Source organism: Carcharhinus amblyrhynchos, chromosome 7, assembly GCF_965287045.1.
Source record: "Carcharhinus amblyrhynchos chromosome 7, sCarAmb.v2.hapA, whole genome shotgun sequence".
Taxonomy (NCBI): domain Eukaryota; kingdom Metazoa; phylum Chordata; class Chondrichthyes; order Carcharhiniformes; family Carcharhinidae; genus Carcharhinus; species Carcharhinus amblyrhynchos.
The window spans coordinates 109,773,741-109,793,663 of record NC_137330.1 but is presented as its reverse complement, the minus strand read 5'-3'; the positions used below and the strand labels follow the sequence as shown (position 1 = coordinate 109,793,663).

The 19,923-nt window shown below is 42.4% G+C and overlaps 1 protein-coding gene across 3 annotated transcripts in view; it reads left to right on the top strand.

Moving 5' to 3' along the window:
• The window catches only part of LOC145345201 (uncharacterized), a 559,547-nt gene that overhangs the window by 307,346 nt on the left and 232,278 nt on the right, over window positions 1-19,923 (top strand). The window lies entirely within an intron of this gene.

Sequence of the window (19,923 nt, the reverse complement as noted above, 5' to 3'; positions counted from 1 at the left end):
TATTTATTAGTGTCACAAGTTGGCTTACATTAACGGTGCAATGAAGTTACAAGACGTGCTAGTTAGGTGCATTGGCAATGCTAAATTCTCCCTCCGTGTACCCAAACAGGTGCTGGAGTGTTGCAAATAGGGATTTTCACAGTAACTTCATTGCAGTGATAATGTGAGCCTACTTGTGACACGAATAAAAAAAAAATAAACTAATAACATGCCTGGACATTTAATCATTTCTGTTTCTGAGATCTTGCTTTTGCAGAATAGCTGCCGTGTTTGCCTTCATAACAGTAGCCAGACCCTTGTAAAAGTGCTTCTACTTTAATGATGTAGAGAATGAAATCGGCCATGCTTACCCTGTCTGACCTGTCAGGAACTCTGGGTCTGCAGCAGTGTGATTGATTCTGAACTGCCTTCTGAAATGATCTATCAAGTCAGTCAGTTATACTCCAGAATAGACCCCATCACCAACCTCTCGAGGTAAGTTAGGGATGGGCAGATCCCTTGAATCAAGAAAAAAAAGTTACTAAGTTCAAAAGTAAAACCCCAAGTCAGCTTTGAACATTTCAACATAAAAATATATGATAAAATTTTTTTTGACATCTCAGGGCCATCCATGTTGAACAAGCTCTCTAGAGTGAATCATAGGCAGATATTAATTCCATTTCCTGTAAAAGAAAATGGCACGAGTGAGCATGTTAATTATTAATTCCATCTCCTCTAAAGTTTATTTATTACTCACAAGTAGGCTTACATTAACACTGCAATGAAGTTACTGTGAAAGACCCTAGTCACCACACTCCAGCATCTGAGAGAGAATTTAGCTTGGCCAGTGCACCCAACCAGCACGTCTTTCAGATTGTGGGAGGAAACTGGAGCATGCAGAGGAAACCCACACAGACACAGTGAGAATGTGCAGACTCCACAGAGACAGTGACCCAAGCCAGGAATCGAATCTGGGTCTCTAGTGCTATGAGGCAGCAGTGCTAACCACTGTGTCGTCCTCTTTGTTGGTTAAGAATCGAGCAGAGTTTCCTCCATCTCCTTTGCATCTATTCTTACTGATAAAACAACGAATGGAAATTGTTTTAAATTGATCTTGCGGAGACATTGACTGCCTTGTCATTCCATTGTGTGACCTCTTGACCCAAGTGAGATATGAGCCAGGAACTGGCACATTGCGAGTTTCATGGCCATTTGTCACGGAAGGATTAATGCCTGCATGGGATATATGACTGACTTGCATAAATGATTCCCTTATGTACTGTATGAACATATTGGTTTGCAAACCACATTTGAGCGCTCTGTCTCCTATGCAGTACTTCCCCACATCTTATTATATTTAGCTTCTGTAAGGTCACATACTTTCACTAATCTGTGTAGAGAAAGTAGACTAATGCGTGGGCAATTTTCATAGTGTTTGCTTAGGATTGCATTTGTGCATATGTATTGTATTACAAATGTTGGTTTTGTACTTGCAATATATTGCTTTCTGCGAGAGGCAAGCCTATGAGCGAATGTGGGCAGTATTACATTGCTAATGATTCATATAAATTACTTTACCGCTGATTACCAGAGCGGTTAATACCTTTAAAATAACTATCTTATTCTCCCTGCATAAGGAATGGGAAAGTCATCTTAATACCTCACCATCACCCCTATCAACAGGTGAAGGTGTCAGGGGCTTGCGCATGGGGATTAAATTGTTAAAAATGGAAAATCCAGCCCTGTCCTGCCTCAAACACATTTGCCCCCGGTTTAACTGGGACTGTTTGGGAAACCCCTCAGTAATCTGCTCTCAAGAGCTGGGTCGGTAATTACAAGGTGTTAATGAGGCTCCGAGCATCAGATTCCATCAGCCATTAGGATTTAATGTCTCCAACACAGGAGAGGTGATGGCATAGTATATTATTGCTAGACTATTAAGTCAGAAACTCAGCTAATGTTCTGGGGACCCGGGTTCGAATCTCACCATGGCAGATGGTGGAATTTAAATTCAGTAAGAAATATCTGGAATTAAGAATCTGCTGTGTGCCATGAAACTATTGTCGATTGTTGGAAAAACCCCATCTGGTTCACTAATGCCCTTTGGGGAAAGAAATCTGCCATCCTTACCTGGTCTGGCCTACATGTGAATTTGATGATCAGCCACGATCAAGACGAGTGGTGGTGCAGGCACGAAGGGCGAAATGGCCTTCTCCTGCTTCTGGTTTCTATGTTTTTATGTGACTCCACATCTACAGCAATGTGGTTGACTCTGAACTGCCTCCTGAACAAGGGCAACCAGGGATGGCAATAGATGCTGGCCAGCCAGCGACGTCCATGTCCCACAAATGAATAAAAAAAGAAGCAGGAAAACTTGGCAGGAAAAGGAAGGCTGGAGCTGTTGGATTCAGCTTTCCCAGCACTGCCTGTAGTCCAGGCAGAGCAGGACTATTTCCCCCCGCTTCCCCAAGCCAATCCGCTGACTAACCACTGCCATGATCTCTTGACCTCTCATGTGATCTCCAGCCATTTCCACAATTTCCAGACACCCCACTGCTACATCCAGTCCCCACCCTGGATTATCAACTGTGGGTTGAAAAGGGTTGATAGCTCATAAGAGCCCCAGTTCCTCATCTCCATGTAAATACCTGGGCTGGAACATCATGCAGCATGGTTCTGGTTCTCTGAAAGAACCGCCAGCCTGTGTTCCCTGCCTATATCAATGTTTTTAAGTTATTACCATGTGTAGTAATTTCTATTGTAGTATTTTTCTATTGGGATTTGGCATGTGAATATTGTCTTCATTTCTGGTACTCCTGTTTCAAAACCATAAATTCCCTGCAGTGCAGAAAAGGCCATTCGGCCCATCGAGTCTGCACTGACTCTCTGACAGAGTATCTTACTTAAGCCCTCTCCCCCACCCTATACCTGTCACCCCATCCATTTCCCTTAGCTAATCCACTTAACCTGCACATCTTGGGACACCAAGGGACAATTTAGCACTGCCAGTCCACCTAACCAGCACAGCTTTGGACTGTGGGAGAACATAAGAACATAAGAAATAGGAGCAGGAGTAGGCCATCTAGCCCCTCGAGCCTGCCCTGCCATTCAATAAGATCATGGCTGATCTGTCGCTGCTCAGTTCCACTTTCCCGCTTTCTCCCCATAACCCCTAATCCCCTCTCTTATCAAAAACCCATCAACCCGCGTCTTAAAAATATTTATCGAGGCAGCCTCCACCACTTCAACGGGCAGAGAATTCCAGAGTACCTGGAGGAAACCCACGCAGTCATGGGGAGAACATACAAGTTCCACACAGACAGGCCATCCAAGGCTGGAATCGAACCCGGGTCCCTAGAGTGGTGAGGTAGCAGTGCTAACCACTGTGTCACTGTGCTGCCCCTTCGTCTGCACTTCTTCAGCAGTGGTTCCAATTTTGGTTTGATAAACCCAATCCCAAATTTGACTTAAGCTGGCACATTAGCACTCAGTGCACACAATGTTCACATATATCTTTGTCATTCACCCAACTAAAGAAGGATGGGTTGGAAAAATAAATCTTGTTTGGACTTTTGTGGTTTTGTTTACGTAACCTCCTTCATTCTCCGAATTCCTAAAATGAATCCAAGCAAAGAATTGCAGAAATGTCAGCTAATTCTTGCTTGCTATTATTTGACAAGTTATATTCTCTTCTGGTTTATTTTGGGTATTGTCAAAGGCTCTGGGCCCTGACAACATCAGGCTGGCCTACTTCAAAGGAAGCCACGCATTTAGCCAAACGGCTCCAGCGCACCTACCACATTGGTCTCTACCCAACATTCTGGAAGACTGCCCAGGTATATCCTGACCGCAAAAAAAAGCTACGGCCAGAATTTTACCGCCCCGCCCGCCACAGGAATCTGAGCAAGCGAGGGTATGTTGACCTCTTTTATAGAACGAGCGAGGCCCACAAATCAAATCCAGCCAATTAGCACCTCAGCAATCTACTCCATCATTTTCAAAGTGATGGAAGGCGTCTTCGATAATGCTGCGAAGCAACACTTGCTCACTGGTATTCATTTGAACAGATTCCAGCAGGGCCACTTGGCACCAGACCTCATCACAGTCTTGGTTCAAACATTGACAAGGAACCAAATTCCGCAGATGAGGTGAGAGTGAGATCAAGACAGCATCTGTCCAACTGTACCCCTGGCAAAACAGGAGTCGATGGGAAAACTTGCCACACATAGTACAAAGAAAGGTGGTTGTGGTAGTGGGAGGACATTACTGCTAGGCGCCAAATTCTCCCTCCTTGCTTGCAGCGGCATCACTGCGTAAACGGTTGGAAAATTCTGGCCATCATGTTTTGGATGGCACGTCCTGTGCACTTCTCCAAAGAAGCACATTCACTTCTCCCCCGTGTCCTCACCAATACTTATCCCACAAACTAAAGCAAAAGCAAAGGCTAGAATCTGGAAAATCTCAACAGGTCTGACAGCATCTGGCAAAGGGTCATCCAGATTCAAAACGCTGGTTCTATTCCGTCCCCATGGATACCGGCGGACTTGCTGAGATTTCCCAGCCTTTTCTGTTTTTGTTTCACTAAAAAAAAACTGATGGTCTGGGCCATTGGTTTCATTGCTGTTTATGGGGCTTCTACTGTGTAGAAATTAACTAGTACATTTCCTAGGTGTCACAGTGGTTAGCACTGCTGCCTCACAGCACCAGGGCCCTGGGTTCGATTCCCAGCTTAGGTCACTGTGTGAAGTTTGCACGTTGTCCCTGTGTCGGCGTGGGTTTCCTGTGGGTGCTCCGGTTTCCTTCCACAGTCAGAAAGACGTGCTGGTCAGGGTGCATTGGCCGTGCTAAATTCTCCCTCAGTGTACCTGAACAGGTGCTGGAGTGTGGTGACTAGGGGATTCCACAGCAACTTCATTGTAGTGTTAATGTAAGCCTACTGTAACACTAATACATAAACTATATTACAACACTCACAGTGACTTCACCTCAAAAGCATTTCATAAGAACAAAAGAACATAAGAAATAGGAGCAGGAGTAGGCCATCTAGCCCTTCGAGCCTGCCCCGCCATTCAATAAGATCATGGCTGATCTGTCATGGCTCAGTTCCACATTCCCGCCCTCTCCTCCTCTGCACTTCCTCCAAAGCCAAAATATCCTTGTGTAAGTGCGGCGACCAAAACTGCACACAGTACTCCAGCTGCGGCCTCACCAATGCCCTATACAGCTGCAGCAAGACCTCCCTACTTTTATATTCAATCCCCCTCGCGATGAAGGCCAGCATCCCATTCGCCTTCCTGACCACCTGCTGCTGGGTTTTTGCGACTCATGCACAAGGACCCCGCGGTCCCTCTGCACCGTCGCCTGCTGCAGTTTTTCGCCACGTAAGTAATAGTCCTTCCTACCATTATTCCTACCAAAGTGGACCACCTCGCACTTGCCAACATTAAATTCCATTTGCCAGTTCCTGGCCCATTCGCCCAGCCTATCTAGATCCTTCTGCAGACTCTCCACACCCTCCGCGCAATTTGCCGTTCCACCAATCTTGGTGTCATCAGCAAATTTCGACACCATACACTCGGTTCCCTCCTCCAGATCATCTATATAAATGGTAAATAGCTGAGGCCCCAGCACCGACCCCTGGGGCACTCCACTAGTCACCAACCGCCAATCCGAATAGCACCCATTGACCCCCACTCTCTGCCTCCTATTTGACAGCCAATCCTCTATCCACGCTAACACCCTACCCCTAACTCCATGCCCCCTTACCTTCTGCAATAACCTCTTGTGAGGTACCTTGTCAAACGCCTTCTGAAAATCAAGAAAGACCACATCCACCGGCTCTCCTCTATCCACCGCCCTAGACACATCCTCATAGAACTCCAGTAAATTTGTCAGACACGACTTCCCCTTAACGAAACCGTAGCTGTCAAACTTCTGGGATGCCTTGTATCAATGCAAGCCTTTCTTTTGTTGCCAAAGATAAAATGACGGTTGTATTTAGAAATTGATCATTTGAGTTGATCCTGCACAGCATTTGGGAATTGTATGTATTTAGTGAATTTCGAGCACCATTGAGTCAGAGGATGTGGTACAAATACAAAGTTGTATAGAGCTTTGGTGAAGCCACAGCTAGAGTACTGTGTGCAGTTCTGGTCACCACCTTATAGAAAGGGTGTGATTGCACTGGAGTGGGTGCAGGGGAGATTCACCAGAATGCTGCCTGGGATGGAACATTTAGGTTATGAAGAGAGGTTGGGTAGGCTTGGATTGTTTTCGTTGGAGCAGAGGAGACTGAGGGGACAACCTGATCGAGGTGTACAAGGTTATGAGAGACACGGACAGAGTGGATAAGGAGCAGCTATTCCCCTTAATTGAAGGGGCAGTCATGAGGGGACATAGGTTCAAGGTGAGGGGCAGGAGGTTTAGGGAGGGTGTGAAGAAAAACCTTTTTACGCAGAGGGTGGTGACGGTCTGGGAGGATGGTGGAGGCGGGATGCCTCACATCCTTTAAAAAGTACCTGGGTGAATACTTGGCATGCCATAACACTCAGGATTACGGGCCAAGTGCTGGTAAATGGGATTAGGTGGGGAGTTCAGGTGTTTCTAACGTGTCAGTGTGAACTCGATGGGCCAAAGGGCCTCTTCTGCGCTGTGTGATTCTATGATTCAAATTTGTGAGAAGTGGCGAAGTGAGTGGAGTTGATTGTTCGAAATCGACAGGTTAGCCACAATTCCTCCATGTTGATTTGGGTGCCGGGAAGCTTAAGGCAAAGTAGATATTGGACCTGATCAAAAAAGCAAGCAAGGTGTTACGCTCTGGGTTGCAGTGTCACGTACAACAAGCGTAATTTTTTACACGCTGTATAAATAGATTTTTCTGTTGCTGGTGGATATTAACAATTTATGCCTGTTCGCATTGCTTTGATGATTCATAGATATACCACAGTTCATTTCACATCCTTTTCACTGATTTTGCTTTTAGTCACTGGACGGGACAGCAGTCTCAGAGGAATAAAAGGCAGAAAACAAGTTCAAAATTAACCTTTAGGCCCAGATTTTTGCCACGTCAGGGAGCTTCTCCATCAGGGCAAAAATAGCCAGAAGTGATCAAACATTCTAAGTCTTTCCCCCCACACAAACAACCCTGCTACCCCCACCTGCAACCACAGCAAATCCCATTGTAGCGGGGGTGGGGATAGGGGCCAGATGCGATTCATGCATACATATTTTATGGGGGCAGCCAGCCATTCAAATCACCCATAAGCCTCCATTCAAGTGGGATTTGGAAGCCTCAGAGCGTAAAAGTCAAAGACTCGAGCGGCACGGTGGCACAGTTGTTAGCACTGCTGTTTCACAGCTCCAGGGACCTGGGTTCAATTCCCGGCTCAGGTCACTGTCTGTGTAGAGTTTGCACATTCTCTTCCTGTCTGTGTGGGTTTCCTCCCATAGCCCAAAGATGTGCGGGTTAGATTGATTGGCCATGCTAAAAATTGCCCCTTAGTGTCCTGGGATTAGTGGGTAAAATATGTAGGGACATGGGGATAGGGCCTGGGTGGGATTGTGGTTGGTGCAGACTGGATGGGCTGAATGGCCTCTTTCTGCACTGTGGGGTTCTATGATCCTAGTACTCGTAAGAACATGAGTGAATTTTTATGAATCGATTTGGATAGCCTGTGTGATCCCTTTGAAGAGATAAAGATCCCTTGAAAGAGATCCCTTTGGATCTGGTTTAGGTCACTTTTAATGGAATCATAGAATCCCTAGAATGCAGAAGGAGGCCATTCAGCCCATCAAGTCTGCACCAACAAGAACCCCACCCAGGCCCTATCCCCATAACTGCACATATTTACCCTGCTAATCCCTCTAACCTACACATCTCGAGAGTCTATGGTGCAATTTAGCCAATGCACCTAACCTGCACATCTTTGGACTGTGGGAGGAAACCAGAGTACCCGGAGGAAAAACACGCCGACACGGGGAGAATGTGCAAACTCCACACAAACAGTGACCCGAGTCAGGATTCAAACCCAGGTCCCTGGAGCTGTGAGGCAACTCTTTGGAGCTGAGGTGTCCTTTGGGGAAGATTTTGTGCCCTTTAGAATTTTTGAAAGTTTGCACAAATATGCATAAAGATTGCATAAACTCATTCCCTGTGAAAATCAGCTGTCCAAATTGTCAGAAGCAGCTGTCAAAGACTATAAGACATAGGATCAGAATTAGGCCACTCGGCCCATCGAGTCTGCTCTGCCATTCAATTATGGCTGATTTTCTTTCTCATCCCCAAAGAGGTCTGTGAAGAGTGTCAAGAGGACTTGTCAAAAGGAGTTGTCAAGGCATTGAAGCCCTGTCCTCCAACTCTTAGGGAAAAGAAAAATGTCTGATGTGTTTAAGAAAATGATTGCTTGCTATTTCACTCTGATCTGTTGAAATAAGCCTGAGGGTTTCCATTAGCTGCATGACTTATTTCACAACCATCCATTATCACAGTGGGGTGACTGCCAACTGCAAGAGTTTGGTTGACAGTTACAAATAGTTATAAGTGCTTTGAAGTGGACCATGAATTCCAATATTTGTTGTTATAAGGGATTGTATGAGGGATTACTTGAGTTTCTTGTTATAAGGCTTTATTTAGTTGAAGAAACATAAGTGTTTTTTTTGTGAATTAAAGTGTTTTGTTTTAAGTTAATAAAGCCTGCAATAGGCACTTAGAACTTTTTTTATGAGTCCTGAGGTCTGCAGATGGCAGACGTGTTATGGCATGAATTGGCATTAAGTTGGCATTGGAACAATGAAGAGCCATTGGGTTTCATAGGTTGCCATTTTGGATATGAAGGGACATGAAGGTGGGTAAATGCGCAAGTGGTTACCTTGGAGATATGAAGAGCCATGGGAGATAGGTTGGCATGGAAATATGAAGGGGATAAGGGCATGGGTGGGGCATGTGGGAGTGTGTTGTGGGCTGAAGGGTGAGTTCTGGTGGCATTTTTCATGTTTTAATCCCAAAGTTAAAATGTTGCACAAGGTGCTAAATTCCCAAGGCAGGTATTCCAAGGCCCAGCCCGCCTCTGTACCTGAGAGCCCCGTCAGGTGTTCAGAGACCACCAAGCCCAATGTCTAATCCAGTCACGCCCATTCCCCCCACCTTTCCCAACTGAAAATTCAATATCCGGGCAGCCATTTCTAAAGTTCAGACCTGCAGCGTTGGGAATTCTTCCACCACCGCTGACCCAACCCGGGAGAGAAAATCCAGGCGTCAGTTTGTGTTCCTGTTTCCTGAAGCATGGGAGAGTTTGGATAGGGGTTGCCCATCGCCTAGAAAGATGTTCATGTGAACTGTTTCCTTATAGCATAAAGAAAAAATAGAACCATCATAGAATCCCTACAGTTGGGATTCAAGTTGGGCCAAAGGGCCTGTTTCCATGCTGTAAACCTCTATGACTCAGTGCAGAAGGAGGCCATTCAGCCCATCAAGTATGCACCGACCACAATTCCACCCAGGCCCTATACCCTACCCTATTTCCCCTCACACGATGGATCAATTTAGCATGGCCAGTCAACCTAACCCGCACATCTTTGGAGAGTGGGGGGAAACCAGAGCACCCAGAGGAAACCCAAGCGGACACGGGGAGAACGTTCAGGCTCCACACCCAAGCCGAGAATCAAACCTGGGTCCTTGGCGCTGTGAGGCAGTAGTGCTAACCACTGTGTCACCAGCCGCCCATGGCTCTGCCTTGGTAATTTGGGTAAAGCTGAGACCCCAGATGCTCTGTAGAAGGCACTGGGATGTTTACATCTCACACTTCAAAGTAATTGCAACGCATAAACTGTATGCACCACACACAGGTCAGGGGGATAGGGAGGTGCCATCTATGAATCAGCCTCCAGTCATCCCCCCCCCCCACCAAAAAAACAATCTGTGTTTTTCTAATTCTGTGTTCCTCCAACATTGTACAATACCTACTTTTCTTGATCTAATCATTTGTAGCTGTCTTCAGCCAGCTAAGACTTACATTTTGGAATTGCTTCCCCTAACTTTCTTCACCTTGTCACTTCGCACTCTTCCTTTAAACTGCTGCATAAAACCTACATTTTCTCACCAATTTTTACAGATGCACCACAGAAAGCATTCATTCTGGTTGTATCACAGTTTGATATGACTCTTGCTCTGCCCAAGACCACAAGGAACTACAAAAGGTTGTCAATGTAGCCCAATCCATCACACAAACCAGCCTCCCATCCACTGACTCTGTCTACACTTCCCGCTGCCTCGGCAAAGCCGCCAGCATAATTAAGGACCTCACACACCCCAGACATTCTTTCTTCCACCTTCTTCCATCGGGAAAAAGATACAAAAGTCTGAGGTCACATGCCAACCGACTCGAGGGCAGCTTCTTCCCTGCTGCCGTCAGACTTCTAAATGGACCTATCTTGCATTAAGTTGATCTTTCTCTACGTCCTGGCTATGACTGTAACACTACATTCTGCACTGTCTCCTTTCCTTCTCTGTGAATGGTATGCTTTGTCTGTATAGCGTGCAAGAAACAATACTTTTCACTGGTGTATATAATACATGTGACAGTAATAAATCAAATCAAATTGGATAGTTAAAAGCTTTTTCCCAGGGTGAAAGTGTCAATTACTAGGGGGCGTAGGTTTAAGGTGCAAGGGCCAAGGTTTAAAGGAGATGTACAAGGCAAGTTTTTTACACAGAGGGTGGTGGGTGCCTGGGAGAGGTAGTTGAAGCAAATACAATAGTGACTTTTAAAGGGTGTCTAGACAAATACATGAACAGGATGGGAATGGAGAGATTTGCTCCCTGGAAGAGTAGGGGATTTTAACTCAGTTGGGCAGCGTCGTCAATGCAGGCTTGGAGGGCCGAAGGGCCTCTTCCTGTGCAACAGTTTTTATTTGTTCTTTCTTTCTTCTTTGTAAATCAAGTTAATATGTCCTTTTGTGGCTTGGTGCCAGTCTTTGTGTGGTTACTCCAAAGTCAAATACTTTGGGACATTTTCTTACGTTAAATGCAGAAATAAATGCAAGTTGTTGCCCTGGATGGGAGAATGGTTGTTCCTTGGAATGGTTGCTTTGGTTGTTCCTTCATCAGTGGTTATACAAAAGTTTTGGCATTAAAATTACCAAGACCCTACGGATCAACACACCCGAAAGGCTGCAAAAGTTTATAATTCATCACAGCCAACATAGAATAGGCATATTTTCTAGTCCAATGCAGCAGCAGATTTCTGTTTTGGAGTTGTATAACGTGTTGCAGTCCTGTATGTGCTGTGATGGGATGTGTCATTCAGGTTTGCCTGTTGTGTTTGTCAGCCAGATGGTGCTAAGTATCTATCTGAACAAACACTACAATAAGAGAGGCAGCTTGCACTTGCTTTCCCTTTTCCTACCACCACTGCCATTCACCCTTGGGTGAATTTCTTTGCACGCTCTTTTAATATACAGATCACAATTTGTTGACTATAACCAGAGATTTTGGAAAGGTAGAAATTTTTTTCCCTGAGCCGGCACACGGAGCTGCATTTTCCGTGTATATTTTCCCAGACCATTGGACCATGTTAAGTTGATACGCTGTACCTCGTCTTAAACTGACTGCCAGCAGCTTCTGAAAGTGTTTGTTTGGTTTGATAATGAGGTGGAAGAATTTAGATAACATGATGGAATCATCATGGATCGGGGACCACATGTATTGGTGTGGAGATGCCGGCATTGGACTGGGGTGTGCACACACAGTAAGGAGTCTCACAGCACCAGATTAATGTCCAGTAGGTTTATTTGGAATTACGAGCTTTCAGAACGCTTTCAGGTGACTCACCTGATGAAGGAGCAGCGCTCTGAAAGCTCCTGATCCCAAGTAAACCTGTTGGACTTTAACCTGGTGTAATGAGACTACCTACCATATCTGTATTGTCTAGTCAGTCCCACTTTCCTGCTCTTTTTCAAGTAGTTATTGAGTTCCCTTTAGGAAATAACAGTTGAATCTGCCTCCAGCATACTTTCAGACAGGGCATCCTAGATTGTAACCCTTGTTGAAGATTGCCTAGCTGTTCATTTGGACCTTTCTGCTTTGCCATTGGGATGGAGGTGCACATGCTTCTTTTGATGAGTGCACTTTATAGCTTCCTTTTTCTCTTTAATCAAGTTTTGATGACGTATTGTCTCAATTTTACTTCTCCTGTGGTTTTGCCCAGGCACACTGTGACTGCGGTGAGGAATCAGGTTCCCACCAGTGTCCCTGTGAGCCAGCTGCAAGGAGGTGTCACAGAACAGCTTGGGTTGGCTCCGGACTGTAGTCTGGTACAGTGCCCTTACCCTCGGCAGTGGCACAATCATGTGGGTCCCCAGATCGCAGACTGATAATGGCACTGGGCTTAGCTGAGCCAGCCTGTGTTAAAGGCCCTGCTGACTCTCACTCCCCTCCAAGTGAATAATAGCCACTTGACCAGATGGATGTGTCACTCATCTGCAATGCATTGCCTCCACTTGCATTCCTACCAGCTCGGTGGCACAGTGGTTAGCATGGCTGCCTCACAATGCCAGGGACCTGGGTTTGATTCCCGGCTTGAGTCACTGTCTGTGCGGATCCTGCACATTCTCCGCATGGGTTTCCTCCGGGTGCTCCAATTTCCTCCCACAGTCGAAAGATGTGCCAGTTAAATTCTCTCTGTGTACCCAAACAGGGGTGTGGTGACTAGAGGATTTTTACAGTGACCTCATTGTAGTTTTAATGTGAGCCTACTACATTATGAATGTAATATGTTTTAATTTCTGCAACCGTGAAGATGATTTAATGCAAAAAAAAAGCATCTTCTACGATACATGGTAAATATCACTGTTTGGCACCTAAAAGCAGTAATTCTGGTATGCATGCATTTTTTTTTATTCCTATCCTGTTTTTCATATTTGATGGTAGATTAGTTACGTCAGATGTATTTGAAACCACTTTGCAACAGACACATTTTAAATAAACATGACCAGAATTTCATTTTTTTCTTGCTTTAATTTTTTTTTACCTAAAGAAAGCTGCAAACAAGTGACTACTAAATGAATAAAGGTTATCAGACACTATGCAGTGAGTCACAAATAACCACACAAGAGCTTAAAAATAAAATACTGTAACATTTGCTTGCCTTCAATTGTGGCTGACAAGACAGCATTTGCTGCGATATGAACTCATCTTGTAATATATGACCTTTACAGTCTCATTTATATAGCAGAATATTGTATTTTGTGGTAGATAACTAATTGCAGGAATAGCTCTATGGTATTTGTGTGTTATTCGCCACAGTGCACAGTAAATTTCTTACACTTCATTGATTATCCACACACTGACCCACTAAACAAGTCTGTTCCAACCTCTGGGAGGTGGCAAGATTGATGGCAGGAATTGTCCTGGGTGTCTCTGCCAGGGACTGTATTGAGGTGGAATTCTAAAGCATGTTTTTAATGAAGTCAGAGTGAATTTAAAACTGATGTTAGGCAGGAACTCTTCGATGTAAGGATTGATTGATTAAATTATTATTGTCACATGTATTAGTGTACAGTGAAAAGTATTGTTTCATGAGCGCTATGCAGACAAAGCATGCCAATCGTAGAGAAGGAAAGGAGAGGGTGCAGAAAGTAGTGTTACAGTCGTAGCTATGGTGTAGAGAAGAATCAACATAATATAAAGTAAGTCCATTCAAAAGTCTGATGGCAGCTGGGAAGAAGGTCAGTTTGTATGTGATCCCAGACTTTTGTATCTTTTTCCCGACAGAAGAAGGTGGGAGAGAGAATGTCCAGGGTGCGTGGGGTCCTTAATTATGCTGGCTGCTTTTCCGAGGAATTGTAGACAGTGTCAGTGGATGGGAGGCTCGTTTGCGTGATGGACTAGGCTCTTTTAAGTGATGACTGTGTGGAATAATCTGTCAGCAAGGGCACGACAAAGACAATTACATAGTTCAAAATGTATTTGGATTCTAATATGTTAAGCCAGCTGAGATTCAACTAAATGGACTTCCCTCATCCTGAATTGTACATGTAAATCTAATTACTAATATCCTTTGTAGGAATATAATTGACAATACAACTCAGTTGTACATATATGCACACATGTTAAAATGGCTTATTTATGATGACTTCAGTAATATGACAATGTAGATATCTCTGCAGCATTTTTTACTTTGTACAACGTTTTAACTCCCCACGTCCATCCCTTGCCCCCTGCACATAAAATCCCTCAACTATACAACCCCACCAAATTGAAATGTAAATCTAACTCAACTGGATCCTGACAGCAAAGGAAACCAAATCAAAAACCAACGCTGACAAGGGTAGCAGCATTCTTTGAATCATAATTCCTCATTTTGATTTTGCATACATTTTAAGTTGTTACTACTGAAACTGAAATAGATGAAAGATACATTAACGTTGATTTGCCTTTTTTACAAACGGGAGTTACAGCCCTTAAGTATCCTTTAAAAGGTCATTGCTACTGAAAGCTGACAACTGAAATAACGACAATTCGAGTGCAGCCTCCAACATCTTTTATCAGTAAAATAATTTCTACGATTTGATGTCACTTATTATGATTCATAACCAAAGATGTATCTGTTTTTCTTTTGTTTTTTTTCTACTGCATAAATTATGTGGTTAGGAATTTTATTTTATTCTGAGAACAGTGGTGATAAGGAAACATCACTGTGTCCTTTAGCCTGCACTTCCTTTATTCTCGCAATTCTTTTTACAAATATAAAAACTCCAAAGTGCAGCACTTTTTCTTAAAGTAAATAAATCTACCAAAATAAGCTTGTGTTCTTTTTGCTGCTGCCACTCAACTTGCACAAGCAAAGAGCAACCTTTTGTTGGGTCCAGAACTGTGGATTCTCTGGAAAGAGAAAATACACTTAAACCAAGGATAGAAGTGATTCTTTTGTCAGCCTGTGTTATTGGGCTTTGACTGACCCCAGCACAGTGAGGTTAGATTGATTTTTTTTGGGGAGTTTAGTAACTTCTAGCTTTATTCCATCCTTCGCCGAAGGTGCTGGGGTAACAATGGGAAAAGTTTTTTTCTTATTCCAGGGTGATTAAAAGCCTACAAATTGCCCCCTTTTGCTGAACCTGCAATTGCTCGCAAGACGTGAGCGAGTTTAATTATTGATAGGAGCCCTGGAGGCTATCTGTAATTTAAAACCTTGCAACCACATCTGTTTCAAAACCATGGTATCGCAGAAACTAAAACAAGGAAATGCCATGGCATTTTAATGTGAAATCGATTTGGAAAAACACCCAACAACAATGACCTAATTATTGTCATTGCGAAACTGTTTCATGTCATATTAACTGCATCGCACAGAGGCTTAAAAGTTTCATAAATTCAATGATGTGTGGGCTTAGTACAAGTGCGAAAACATCTTCAACCTGATCTGCTCTTCTCATTTTCTGAAGCTTTTGTCAAGTGGATGCAATGATCGGGCAAATTCTCAAATTTTATTTTGTAGTCTGAACCACTAAAATCTGCAACCAAACTGGGGATGACTTAAAATGTAATTCCCTGGATAACTGGCTGTCATTTGGTCAGTTTTTCCATTCACATCCACTGCACCACCTTCCCCCCACCCCATGCTCCACTTTTGTCATTATTTTGCAACTCTTTTAATTTTTTTGAATTCTGACATATCTCTGTGTTAGTTTATCCATCTACAAACACTTCAAATTGAAAGAGGGAGCATTTCAATTTAAAAGAAATATCAGCAGCATTTTTCAATAAAATCCAAACACCTTGAGCCAAGATCAGCACAATTTAATGGGCCTCTTTTTAAAGAACTCTGTTCTTCATATATTTTGTTCTTCTGTCAAGCGTGTCTTTTCCTGACTAGGTGGAATTATGCATTTTAATCAAAATAAGTGGGGAGAAAGATAACAGTTCTACAAGCTTTGTTATATTGTAGTGTCATCAACAATTCTCTTAGTCTGAAAACTGAACTTTCTATCTATTTTTTAAAATAAAGTTTCCAGTTCATTTCTTCACATATGCGCATGCATGTGTAAAATATTTTACTTGTTTTTCTTGTGTGTGTGTGTGTGTGATGGAAGGTAAGGCTCATATAGAAAACAAATACCCACAGATGAGTGCCTGTTTTAGTAAAAACAAGATCACGTCCACACCCTCTATTAACTTAATCGACCACAGCCCAATACAAGGCATACACTTTTTTTTCAAGGTTTCCTCAGCAATAGTGAACCAATATAACATTCTTTTCTAACAGTCCTCCCACTGAGAATTATTTTTTTTTTAATTGGCAACAATCAATGTTGCTTTTACTTGTTGCTTGTTCTTCTATTGAATTTAAATGTCAATGAATCCTTACAAAGTGTAACATTACTTCTGCCAAGCTTTGATTCCAACAATTGGGCTTTCTCATGTAGAGATAAGCTGCAGGTTTAAGTTTGAAATTATTTCCAGCTGATTGTAAGAAATGAACTATCAAAGTGTGATGTTGGGATGATACAGTGGGTGTGTTTCAGTTCACCTTGTAGCATTGTGTCCTGGTCGTACTAGGGTCATATGGTGAAGGTATGACTATCCTTGCGATTTTTTGGTAGTTTTGTGTGCTGTTTTCTTTGGCCTGGCCAAGCAAGTGAGCAAGTCTGATTGCCAACTCAATTTACCCACCACGCTCAGTTATAATTTCTTTCTGGTTAGGAATGACGACTGTTTAATCCTCCTCTGTTTAAAATGCAAATTGCGTGGTAGGGTTTTTTTTCTTGGCATCAGTATAAAGGCTTAATTACAATATAACCAATTTTTGCAGTTTTTGTATGTACATTCTGCATAAAGATGGCAAGTAGATCTGACTGTTTTTAACTGATGTGCAGAACTTATCAGTTATCTCTTTTTCATTTAAAAAAAATAAAATTCGACACAGGTGCTTTTTTGAAGATGTGGAACCTAATTTTTTTGTGTCCACAGTTGCCCAAATCTGGGGTATTCGGGCTTTTGAGGAACAGGTATATTTGATATTCTGAGTGCAATAATGTAATCAAGAATAGAAGCCATGTACTCAGTAGTTTCACAATGTGTCATGTCTCTAAACTCTGGTTCATTCATGCACTGTGTGGGCACATTCGCTACATTAAACTGAGAAAAAAAAAGGTGGAAATATATTTTGAGCAGTTTCAACATTCTATATGTGTAGTAAGGTATCGACATCACTAACCACAATTTGAATTCGGGACAGTGTAGCTGCTTTACTCCTTAATATAAAGCAAAAGAAAATCAGAATAAAAAAGGTTGGAATGAATCGTTGCAGGAACAATTTGAGTGTGCAAGCTCGAAGTGCAGCTGGGACCCTATTTCAATTCGATAAATGTGATACACACAAGCCAGATTTGACATGTATGATAACCAGTCTAACTGTGGGCGTATGTGCTATAGACATTGCTGCAGCTTCTGCAGCCTTCTAAATGCAGAAAATAATTTCTGTTGTCGCTGGTGTGTAGGAGAGTTGTTACCCATCAGTTTGCTTGCTTTATTGATGCGAGGCAGTGTGCTGTCACGGACTGGTGCTGTAAGGAGTGGGCTCTCGTTAAGCGTCTGTTAAGAAATATTTTTTCTGTTTGATAAAGAAGTGGTAATGGGCAGCCGAGCATACAGGATCAGATTGTCTGCAGCCCATTGTAAACGGCACACATAAAGTGCTTGGTAATAACTCTATGCATTGTTTTGTAACTATCTAAATAGGAACAGAAAAAAAGGGGCTCACTACAAAGCATAAGATTTGGCCACAAGTGCTGATAAACAGAAGTGATAAAAACGTCGAGCCTACAAAAGAAACGTTTAGAAAATACGAATGAAAATTTAGAAGACCACTAAAACCTTTACTGTGTGTGTTTTGTATTCGGGCATTGGGTGACACAAAAGGAAAGCATGAATCAGTCGCATTGAACTGAGTATTAATTGTGAAAAAAAAAATCAGTAGTTCTTTAAGCACTTACAAATTAGAAACAAGCCGTGGGTTGACGCACAGGAATGCAGACTTAATCGAAACGAATGCTAGAGTGGATTAACACGATGCACATAAATTCCCACCTTGGGAGAGGTTGACATTTGAGGATACAAGATGCCGTGATGCAGCCTTTAAAATGTGGGGCATTAAGTATGATCTTGCTCTACTTTATCTAATCTTTGTGTTTTTTATAAATAAATATATAAATAAGTCAAACTGAAACTTGATGGCTTTGCTGATTATTTTTTTGTAATCAGCCGCAGGGAAATTTTGATAGGTATGGTTTTGTTTCACAACCTACACTAAACATCGTGAGGAAAATCTCACGAACTGAACTTACTTCAGTGACGGTCTCTAAAAGTCACCCTCCTCCTCCAAACTTAAAAAAAACTATAATTATCGTCGTTATTTTGTTTGACTAGCAATCCACAAATGAGATCTGTGTGCCCTTTTTTCATAGTAAATAATTATTCATGAACATACCTTCATTCTTTCACATAGGTTTCAAATTGCATTCCAATTAACCTCAAGGTTGTGATTTGCAATTTATTTGTGACTGAAGTGGCAGCCCAAAACATCTTAATATTTTATCTCGGTGACTCCAACAATGGGTTTGAGCTGTTCTCCTAAGCGCTCTTTTTTTTCGAAAAGAAATTCATTTAAAAAGAAGATAATTCAAAAGGAGTTTTAACTAATCTCTGTATTAAGCTAATGACTGATTTTAAGTCAAGTGGTGCCCATGCTGGCATTTTCTGGGTTTTATTTTCCACTGCTAGAATTTAGTATGATTTAGCTCAGTCATTTTCGTTCCCGACACAGAGAAAACCACATGTAAGTTGCTGCTCCTACACTGAAACGAATTGCAGAAAAGTGGAAAATATCACTGATGATGTGTGTGTGGGTAGTTTCAGCTATTAAACCAGTATAGGTGTCTGAGTACAAAACACACACACGCGTGCGCGCACACACACACACACACATTTACTAGTGGTTAGTCCTAAAGGTTTAGAAAAGTATCCATTTTTGTACAACTACTGGGTTCAAAAACTGTGCGCGACAGATGATTTTCTGACGCAAGTTGTTTTCTTTGATCGTGGTTTGTCAGCTGATTCTGTTATTTCCTTGTCAATTTGACATACAAACCAGAGCTCAACCTAAATTTGTTTAGGACGGAAAACAAAATACAATTTTAATTGAAAAACCTGTGGTGGTGCATCTTCAGATTGTCTTTTCTTTATATAATGGAGTGCAAGATGTTGTAGGGGTGGGGGAAGAAGGGGGAATTCAAAAAAGATAATTTGATGCTGCTTCCTGTATGAGGCTGGCAAGTCTAATATCTGAAGCAGCAGACTGACATATATGTACAGAGCACTAAAAAAAATGCTTTGAATCTGCATCTGGCATAAATTTTTATCACTTCAACCCATTACAATTCTCTGTACACTTCCTAAAGACTTAACAGGTCTCACAGCAGCAAGAATGTCAATTCATTGATTATCTAAATTAAAATCAAACTAAAAGCTTTTATTGTTTGTCATTCTGATGTGTTTAATTATTTGTTTGAATTGTTTAGAAGTGCATGTTTTATATATTTTCATTACAAGTCAATTTTGAAATCCAAACACAGGGGCAACTGATTGGTAGGGATATTTTAAAAGTGAATCCTTTTAATTAAATAACCAATCCTAATATGTAAGAAAAAAAGGGTTGCATCTTCTTGAAGTCAGTCCAGTGATACAGCCATCCTGATCACAGCAACCCATTCCAAAAGTTGAAATAAAAATCAAAATATGTAAACATATTTTTTTCTCTCTCTCTGTGCTGAAACAGTTGCCCTTAAGTTTCCAAACGTCGAAGGGTTTTGTGCCACCGTGTGAATTATGATATCTGTCGCTGCTTAAAATAATTACCCCCGGCTTTTTTTAGATGATTTGTTGGTCAGTTT